Source organism: Prenolepis imparis, unplaced genomic scaffold, assembly GCF_030444845.1.
Source record: "Prenolepis imparis isolate NDT839.2.m4 unplaced genomic scaffold, iyPreImpa1.0 SCAF_15, whole genome shotgun sequence".
Classification (NCBI taxonomy): Eukaryota; Metazoa; Arthropoda; class Insecta; order Hymenoptera; family Formicidae; genus Prenolepis; species Prenolepis imparis.
In genome coordinates, this window is record NW_028141173.1 from 7051502 (window position 1) to 7062186 (window position 10685).

Genomic DNA, 10685 nt, shown 5'->3' on the forward strand with positions numbered 1-10685 from the left:
CATAATACAATAAAATGTGCATGAAAACATTGAAAAAAATGTGTTAAATGTTATTCCTATAATATAACAAAAATGCGCGTAGCTCTCTTTTTAAAAAACGTGTGTGACAATTAAGTTTAATAAATATATACACTTTTTAGTAATATATAAAATTTAACACACACATGTATCGTTACTATATACTTAATTAATAATATTTTATTTTATAAATCATTTTTTTATGTATTGTTATCTTTCGATATCACGAAAAATATTAGAATTTCTCGAAACTTGTCTCAGTATTATATATAATATTCCAGTCTCGCATTTACTCTCAAATCTTAAGCTTGGGAATGATGCATTATGCATAACAAAAAACATATATATTGGATGATTGCAAAAGTTCGTGCCCGATTTGCATAGATGGTAGTAATAACTTTAAATCGGGCACGAACTTTTGCAATCATCCAATATATATATATATATATATATATATATATATATACATACATATTAAGCATATATGCGTACAAGCGCGCGGATTGACGTTTCTGGAGGCTCGCCCGTGTGGTCTACAAGATATGTTTATCGGTAAGATTGCATAAGAGAAGGCTTGACTCTGTCGTTAGCATGATGTATACATCAATACCAGTTTCATAAGACAAGAAAGTTCAAATTCTAAATAAATATTTATTCCAAATAAACAGTTATTTATCGTAACATTAGTGCATGTGTTTTGTATATTTCCTTTATTTTTATCTCTATATGAAATTCATTTAGTCTTGTACATATATTTCTTAAAAATATTCTTGTGTATTGCCTTTTTTTACTATATTTTAATATATATATTTAATATATTAAGAATTTGTCGCTTTAAAATTATTATTTTTTTGGAAAAAGATATTATACAATATACTAGAAAATAGTAAACGCAAGGGAAAGAAAAAAGAAAGCATGTTATTAGTATTATATACTTTTATTTAAGCTTTAAGTTATATACATCTATATTTGTATCAAATATATTTTGTATGTGTATTCCTCTACATTCTTTTTTCTTTTACGTTGCGCTGAAATCATATATACTATATACTATATTTATTATTTTATAAGAGCAGATATAAAAAGTGCGCAAAAGAGGAACATATATATATATATATATATATATATATATATATATGTATATATACCGGGTGTTCAAAATAAAACGTTACAAATTTTTATTTCTAAAAATATTGTTTCTAGAAAAAAATGTTTCAAATAAAAGTTGCAGTATTTCAAGGGGGAAATAAGTTAATGTTATAGAAATATTTGTAGGAGACGGTTTTCAAGGTCATTTTAAGGTCAACTTGATTTTTTTAAATGGAATCACCCTAAATATTTTACGTAAATAGATTCCTTGTAACATTCTGCATAAAAAATTATAAGGGTAAGGTAGTCAAAAATTGACCGGTTCACGAGATATTTACATCTTAATATCTGACATATTTTAATATTGTTGTTTTATTGATTTTTCGGCGAACACACACACACACACACACACACACAAAATCAGATTTATAATGAAAAACCGATGATGTGTTCCGTGAAGATTATTCATGAATGTCACTGAGACGTTAGAAATTCAGGGTTTATATATCTGCCGAAATAAAGAGAAGTGTTGTGTGCAACTTCCCTTTAGGGGGGGTTTCTACGAAACGCTTATTAAAAGAACAGACGTTCCACAAGATGTCGGATATTGATTTCCGAGAGCTAGATAATCCGGATTAGATAATGAGACGGCGCGCTGAGACGAAAGACATAACTTCTAGGAATCGCTTTAAAATAATTCCATCCGGCTTGCGGTACAGGTGGTAGCCTACTCAGCTTAAAATCGCATACAGGCGAAAAGTCATTACAACACACGAAAACATTCAAACATGCATATATTACAACAAATATAAAATACAAAATATCTCGTAAATTATTTAGTTTTCGATAATCTTACCTTAATACTTTTATGTATAGAATAATTAGACGAATCAATTGATATAAAGAAAATACATACTTATTTTTAAGAAAAAATATGTAATTGCATATTGCAAATTGTATATTTTATCTTAAAAACAAGTATGTATTTTCATTATATCAATTGATTTCTCTAATTATTCTATACATAAAAGTGTTACGGTAAGATTATCGAAAACTAAATAATTTACGAGATATTTTGTATTTTATATCAAAATATGTCAGATATTAAGATGTAAATATCTCGTGAAGCGTTCGATTTTTGACTACCTTACCCTTATAATTTTTTATGCAGAATGTTACAAGAAATCTATTTACGTAAAATATTTAGGGTGATTCCATTAAAAAAAATCAAGTTGACCTTAAAATGACCTTGAAAACCGTCTCCTACAAATATTTCTATAACATTAACTTATTTCCCCCTTGAAATACTGCAACTTTTATTTGAAACATTTTTTTCTAGAACAATATTTTTAGAAATAAAAATTTGTAACGTTTTATTTTGAACACCTGGTATATGTATATATGTATAATACAGAAAGATAACACGCAAGATATATAAAGCTAAACTAAACAGAGGAGGTAGAAACAAATGTTAAATTTTTCTCATTTTACAAAATTTATGAGCATCTTTAGCGTATTAATGTTATATAATTTTTAAATGTTCATAAAAATTTATAAATTAATTTATAAATGTTTAATAAAAAATTTATTTGGCTGTTCTTCCGAATGGGACACTTCGAGTTGAGGGCAGCCCTTTTGCGTACTGAAAGTAGATACCAAAATAACGTATTATATAAAATTTCAGTCGCGGCAAATTATTTTTTCAAATGTTTTTATTTAAAAACATTTTCTTAAAAAATTTTCTTTAAAAAAATTGGACACCGCACTTGAGAAGATCCACGCGCTGCCTACCGACGGGGAGGATGCGGGAGGCCCCCCTTGCACCCCCCCGTGTGTGTGTGTGTGTGTGTGTGTGTGTGTGTGTGTGTGTGTGTGTGTGTACATACGTTTCTGATATGCGTGGATCTGTCCAATGGCGTGGAGCCCCCGAAGGGGGGGGGGGGCGAACTTACTGCATCCTTTGCAAGGTGAAACGAAGTTCATTCTACACCTAACATTGATATAGTGTACCTAATCCTGAAGGATTACAATCCATTCAGGACAACACCCAGATATTTATTTATCTCTGCTCTTGGCATTACCCGGAACTAACGACGAGGACGTGGGAGGTTTTTAGTTCCATATTTTTTCTATTTTTTGTTTTTGTATTTTTTTTACATTTTGTATTTTTTAATTTTTTGTTTGTAATTTTGTTTTTTTTTAAAATTATATATGTAAATTATATATTTATATATATTTATATATGTAAAAAAAAAAAAAAAAAAAGCAGAGAATTCTCTGCTTTAACCAAAAACACAAACTGATAATTACAAAGTATTCTCTGCTTTAACCAAAAACACAAACTGATAATTATAAAGTATTAATACTGTTATTGAGTTTAATTGAGATTTTACTTTTAGGTAAAAACTGTTGAAAAAATGATTTGCCGCGGCTGAAATTTTATATATTACGTTGTTTTGGTATCTACTTTCAGTACGCTAAAGGGCTGTTCCGAACTCGAAGTGTCCCATTCGGAAGAATATCCATTTATTTTTTCAATCTATTTTGTATTCTTATTTCTTACAGATCACACATTATTAATTGTATTTTACATTATTAATCTTACATTATTAATTTAAATCTTACATTATTAATTTGCGTAACATGTACATAATAGATTTTAAATCTCATCCCAAAAGTAAAAGTCTGACAGATTTAAGATTTCAGGAAATTATGGTGGCCATTACAGGTCTACTTCGCTCGAACCATCAATTTACGAAGTTATTTAAAAATCGGATTGTAACAAAGAAGTGAGGTTAGCATTATGCGCCATCATGAATTACAGCCTATTATTCTGGAGTACATCATCTAATAATTCTAAGAATTGTTTGACACTTTGTTCCGTAGATATCGACATTGTTTGTAAACATTCAGTTTATAAATCGGGTCACAAAGTGCTTATACCGTATGTTGAGGCTTGACACATCCAGCAATATTTCGTAACTGAGAAATTATATGATATGTACAACTATATATGTTCACATAACATTTTTACTTATTTTAGTGTTTTTATTCATCCCTGAGTATTGCTATATGTATTCTTATAAAATACCTTGCATTTACAGAATGTATCTGAGAAATCGTATTCGAAATGTATCTGAAATCGTACAAAGATTAAGAAGAGATTTTTCATGAAAAAAATGAGCCCAGATAGCAAGTTGCCGATCAATTTACTTGAAATTGCTTTGATTAAGTTGTTTTCAATATTGAGGAAAGCGGCTTCCGATTTTATCTATTAAATTGTCGATTGTTATTGCTATCGACAATTGTGAGCAACTTGAGAGCAACAATTGCTTTCTTAATAAAAAGTTATTGGAAATCACAGAGCAACATGACGAAAACAATTTCCACCTAAAATTTTAACAACTAGTGTAGGCAACTATTGTTCGTATTATGCCTTTATGTTAACCTAAACGAAATTCTATTATCTCGATGATAGCAACATAATGACAACTGAATGAAAACTTGTGTCAAGCAACGATTTTCTTTCTTATGCCAAGGAACGCTTGGCTATCTGGGAGTATAAAATGTAAAATAAAATTTTTATTTTTGAGATAACTAATTTTGTGTAACGATTAAAAGAATTAATAACATTTTTACAGGTTTCTATATTTTCTTTTATACTATATAATGACTTTGTATTGTTGTTAACTTCATTTCCACAATAACTATATAAATATATATAAATAATAAAATACAATGTTTTATTTACTATTGTAAATATTTATAATTATATTAATAAGAAAAATCATATATATATATATATATATATAATATATATATATATATATACATATACAGGGTGTTCTAAAAAGGTGCGGCCAAACTTTAGGGAGATATTCCTCACACCTAAAGGATAAAAAAATGTTATATAAACATGAGTGCGGAAACGTTTATTTCAGGAGTTATGTTGAAAATACTATTGATTCTGTATTACTTACAAGAAACAATTTAGGATTAATCATTGTGGACGACAATCGTTTAATCAGTAGGTTTATTTATATTTTTTTAAAAGTGATATTGAGTACGGTTACAATGTTGAAAATGTCCACCATTCGCCTGAATACACGCTGGTATAAACGCTGCGCGTTCCGGCCATTACCATCTGCCAAGCCATAAATGAAATGCATGTCTGCAAGTTCCGCATTTGTGTACATAACCATGGCTGTGATTTTGTACAATTACAATAAACCTTCCTATACAGCATCAAAACCAAAATATATCTAAAATCGGGACATAAGACGTCTTTAAGATGTCTTTAAGATGTCTTTTAGACATTATGTCATAAAATGTCTTAGAGACGTGTTAAAGACGTCTTAAAGATGTCTTATGTCCCGATTTTAGACATGTTTTGGTTTTGATGCTGTATGAATTGTTTCACGGATGATCTACAGTACAGAATTGAATTAAAATATGATCACAATGTTCTGCCAACTTCAAGGGATGCGCATCTCTTGAAGTTGGCAGAACAACAAATATTGACTTTGAATAACAAATATTGACCTATGATCCCTTAATAAATTAAAAGTCAATATTTATCTGATTTTTACCTGGCTAAGGTCACTACCTCATTAACCGTAACGTCGCATATTCCGAAAAGAAGCTCTAACTCCTAAAATAAGCGTTTCCGCACCTATGTTCATATAACATTTTTTCATCCTTTAGGTGTGAGGAATATCTCTCTAAAGTTTGGCCGTACCTTTTTAGAACACCCTGTATATACATATATATATATATAAAATATTTCAAAAAACATTTATTTTTGTAATAGAATGTTATATTTTTTTATAGATATTTTAAAAGGCTTTTTTTCTATTTCTGCACTGATGAACTGATGCAATAAGTTAGAGAATGAGACAAGTATATTTTGTCTCACTCTAACTTATTGCACCAGTGTGCACAGTTCAGTCAGTGCAGGAATAGAAAACAAAAGCTTATAGTTGCCATTGAAAGACAGAGAGAGAGAGAGAGAGAGAGAGAGAGAGAGAGAGATTTCTTTAATCTACATTTTCATCTAAATTTTATCTCAAATTCTTTGACTACTTATTTAGAATCGTTTTTTTTTTTCTTTGCAGAAATGTTAATGAAAATTATTTGCTATAAATATTGAAGTTTTAGGATTAAAATCATTACATATTAAATATCATTAAACATCACAATGTTTATATTAAAATACAATCTATCTTGAATTAATTGTACAGAAATAGGATTTCACTTTTCTCTTATTTATATACTTCTGAAGTTTTGTTTCTAGAAGATTACATATTATCAATTACTAGCTGATTAAATTTCTATCAGTAGCGTATTTATGAAGAGGGGCCTGCCAGATTTCCTTCTCTTTTTAAAGTCCGAGATTTAAGCTGTCAGCATTTTCGCATTTATGGAGCCTTATTTTATTAAGCAAATAACACTACAGTCCATTGATTAAGTATGAATTTGGTTTAATGTAATCTCGCTCGCTTAATATTCCAACTTATTTCCCCTCGCTCCAAAAAAATCCTATATATTGATCTTTATATCCAAATATGTGGCTACTTACACATTACCACGCATTTATAAGTATTATTGGATATTCTAGGTCATTGATAAACCCGGATATCCGGATATTTGTAACCTTAGATAATATATATATATTCATATGCTTGTCGTTATTCGCAAACAGTGATAAGTGATAATAGCTGACAATGAACATTCAACAGATAGAGATAAGTACAAAGCATCATATACATACACATATTTTGCATAAAGACTCGTTAACTTGTTTATACAAAAATAAGAAAAGTATCTAGAATCTAGATTGACAATATATTGTATCTTATGTTAATATAAAAAAATAGTCTATTTTCTTTACTCTTTATAAGCAGTTATTATCTAGATGTAAATGTTTCCTAATAAATTTGTTCGAAAAGTGCTTGTTTAACAACTAGTAAACATTTATGAAATATTTATGTTTCGTATATCGCTAGAACATTGCTTAATTTATATTTATGATGAAAGAACCCCCTGCGATGAGTTGAGCAATTGGCCGCAAAACATTATCATGGTCTTTAACCTCGATAACTCATAATAATGAAGCGAAATCTTCAAAGTGCTGAGTATTTAAAAATCGAATATTACAAAATATTATTTCAAGCATCCGAAATTATATTGAGAAATATTGCAATATCTATTATTTAGTTTGCAAGAGTTGAGAAAGTATATGACTAACTTGTTTTTCTTTTTTTTTTCGATTCTAAAGTTATGCAGCCGTTAATTATATTGATGTTCCAGTATTTACTCGCTAGATATAGAGCTTTAAATAAAATAAAAAAACAGATACAGAAGATTTTAAGCAAGGGGGTTAAAGTCAAAAAGCCAAACTAGCCAATCTATTAGCTATACGTCATGTTATCTTTCCTATTCCGACTTATATTGTGTGTGTGTATTTATTGACCAAAAATTAACAAATAGAATCTAGCAAAAGGAAAAATAAATTTAGCGGTATGATGAAAATTCAAACTGCGTCCAATGTTTAGGTGCAATATATAAAATTAAACTTGATTATTGATTTGATAATCGTGTTGCAATAATGTTAAAAAAGAAGGAAACACTTAAATTTAAAGTTTTACTCATTTAGTTATTATAGTTAAAGTTTATTTTAATTCCCGTCAACTTAATTATCGTCAAACTGCGTCCGACCGATAAATGTCGATATGTATGCATAGCAAAAATTTTTTTTTGGTCTCTTCTCTCTTCCCTTTTTTTCACGTTCACGTTCACGTTGTAACGAGTGTGCCAAAGAAATAAATCGTTCTATTAATTTTGTAATCCGCATCAAAGTTCATCCCCTACACTGCATTTTCATCAAGTTATGGGCCCAAGCTCGTGGGGCAACAAATATTTTTAGAAAATCAGTGTCCGTCGCGATCAAATATTGAAGGAAAAATTTCGGCCGCGTGCAGAGTGAAATATAACCTCAACCAAAATGGAAACTGAGATCGCCCGAATAACAAAATTAAAAGGAATCGAGAATTGGGCCGCCTGGAAATTTCAAGTACGCGTCACGCTACAATCTAACGGCTCCTGGGACGCAATTATGTCCACAATTCCTGAACCAGATCCAGGTATGAACGAGGCCACGCACACTCAAGCAGTTGCAGCATGGAGAAGGAAAGACATCACAGTGCAAAGAATCATTGCCACTTCCGTGGAAGAAAAATCTCTACTGCATATAATCAACTGTGAGTCGTCGAAAGCCATGTGGGACAAGCTAGTATCAGTCTATGAACAGAAGTCAGAAACCAGTGTGCACATACTGCTACAACAATGGTATAATCTCCAGAAGAGCTCTTCAGATGACATCGTTACTCACGTAGCTCGACTAGAGGATCTCGCACATCGTTTACAAAATCTCGGTGAGAGAATTCCAGATCAAATAATTAGTACAAAAATCTTAATGACTCTACCTTCATCGTATAAACATTTTATTAGTGCATGGGAGTCCACGCAAGCTGATGAAAAGACGCTTACAAATCTAGTAGCCAGACTTATGATTGAAGAGGCAAGGATGGAACAGAGCGAGAAGTCAGAGAGCACAGCGTTCACAGCAGCAAGCAAACAATCTAACAAAAGGGCTGGCAAGAAATCTGAAAAGACAGGTACGTGTCATTACTGTCACAAACCTGGTCATTGGATCCGAGATTGTAGAAAACGAAAAGCAGCGAATTCAAAACAAACGACAGATAAAGGAGAATCCCTCATCGGAGAAGCTTTGTCCACAATACAGAATGATGAGACAGTCAACGGTGAATGGTACATGGATTCAGGCGCAACTGACCATATGTCGAATCAGCGAACATGGTTTGCTACGTACAGTAAATTTCAAGAGAAAATATTAGTGCGCATCAGAGATGGAAAACTTATTCCTGCGATTGGTTCTGGAGAAATCAATGTTCTGGCCTTCGATGGAAAAGAATGGATACGTAAACACCTCAGCAATGTTCTGTATGTCCCTGAACTAACATATAATCTTTTTTCACTAGGAGCAGCTCTTGACAAAGGCATGACGTATCAGTCTGACAAGCAAACATGCAAACTAATGAAAAATAAAAGTATCGTTGCAGTGGGAGAAAGACAAAATAAGCTGTTTCGGATGAAATTCAAGGTCATCACAAATAAGAGTGAACATGAAGCAAATGTTGCCACACACAGCTCTCTTATGACTTGGCATAAACGAATGGCGCATCAAAATATGAATCAGGTAAAGAAAATATTAAATCAAGCAAAAACTCGTTTTCAGGATCAAAATTTTCGCTGTGAGGACTGCATTTTGGGCAAAATGCACAGACTGCCATTTCCGAGGAGCGACACCAAATCTGTACGAATAGGCGAACTCGTACACGCAGATCTATGCGGTCCGATGCAAGAAAATTCTCTAGGAGGTGCACGATATTTTCTGTTATTAAAGGATGACTACAGTGTCATTGGAGAAAGTCATATTTTATTAATCAGAAAACTGAGACGACTTACTACCTGGGGTGCGTTCCAAAACCTTACTCTGAGTAAGAGGGTTAACCTATGATCGTTCTAAAACGCGAAGTAACCTATTAAATGGGCGGAGTTTGTTCGTTCCAAAAACTCATAGTAAATGTACACAGAGTTAACTCTCCCAACCCTGCTTCCGAGTAGAGTTGAAAGAGTAAATCTAGGAAAAGCGCGCTAATTTGAGAAATCCAGCAGAAGTAAACCTCAGTAAGTTATTGTAAGACAATTTTATAAAAATGAGTCTAATTACTCTAATTGAAAGAGTGCACAAGCTCATATCTAAGACGGATGGATCTCCAATTTTAGAAAATAAATCTTTTTTGGTACTGAATATGAAAGGTAATATTTAATTTTATATATTAATGTAATTAAAACATTATAGAAATTATTTTTGTTGAAATATATATATATAAATAATTTATTTTTAAAAATAATGTTACAAAAAATTGTTTATTCTAACTCGTTCCAAATTAATCCTACGTAATAGCTTACTTTGACTTACTCTGTTCCCCACTTCTCCGGGTTCTGTACGGTTGATTGAGTAAGGTTTTGGAACACACCCCTGGAAGACTTTTTTAAGAAAATGGATAAGCATCTGGAAAAGGGAATTAAATATCTGCGAACAGATAATGGACTTGAGTTTGCGAATCAAGAAATCAACGATATGACATATCGCTATGGTATCACACACCAAAAGACTGTACCATACAATCCCGAACAGAATGGAGCTATCGAGCGTGAAAATCGAACTGTCGTCGAACTAGCAAGAACATCACTTCATGCAAGCGGATTACCAATCAAGATGTGGGTGGAAGCGATTACGTTACATATACGCTCAATCAAACAGGCACAAACAGTAAAAAGGAGATATCCCCTAGTGAATTATGGCTTAAAAGAAAACAAAAACTTACAAGATTTTCGGAGAAGAAATCTACTTCCACATTCCAAAGGAAAGAAGACGTAATGGGACGTCAAAGCTGAAAAGGCTTTTTTGTAGGATATGATAAAAAAACAAA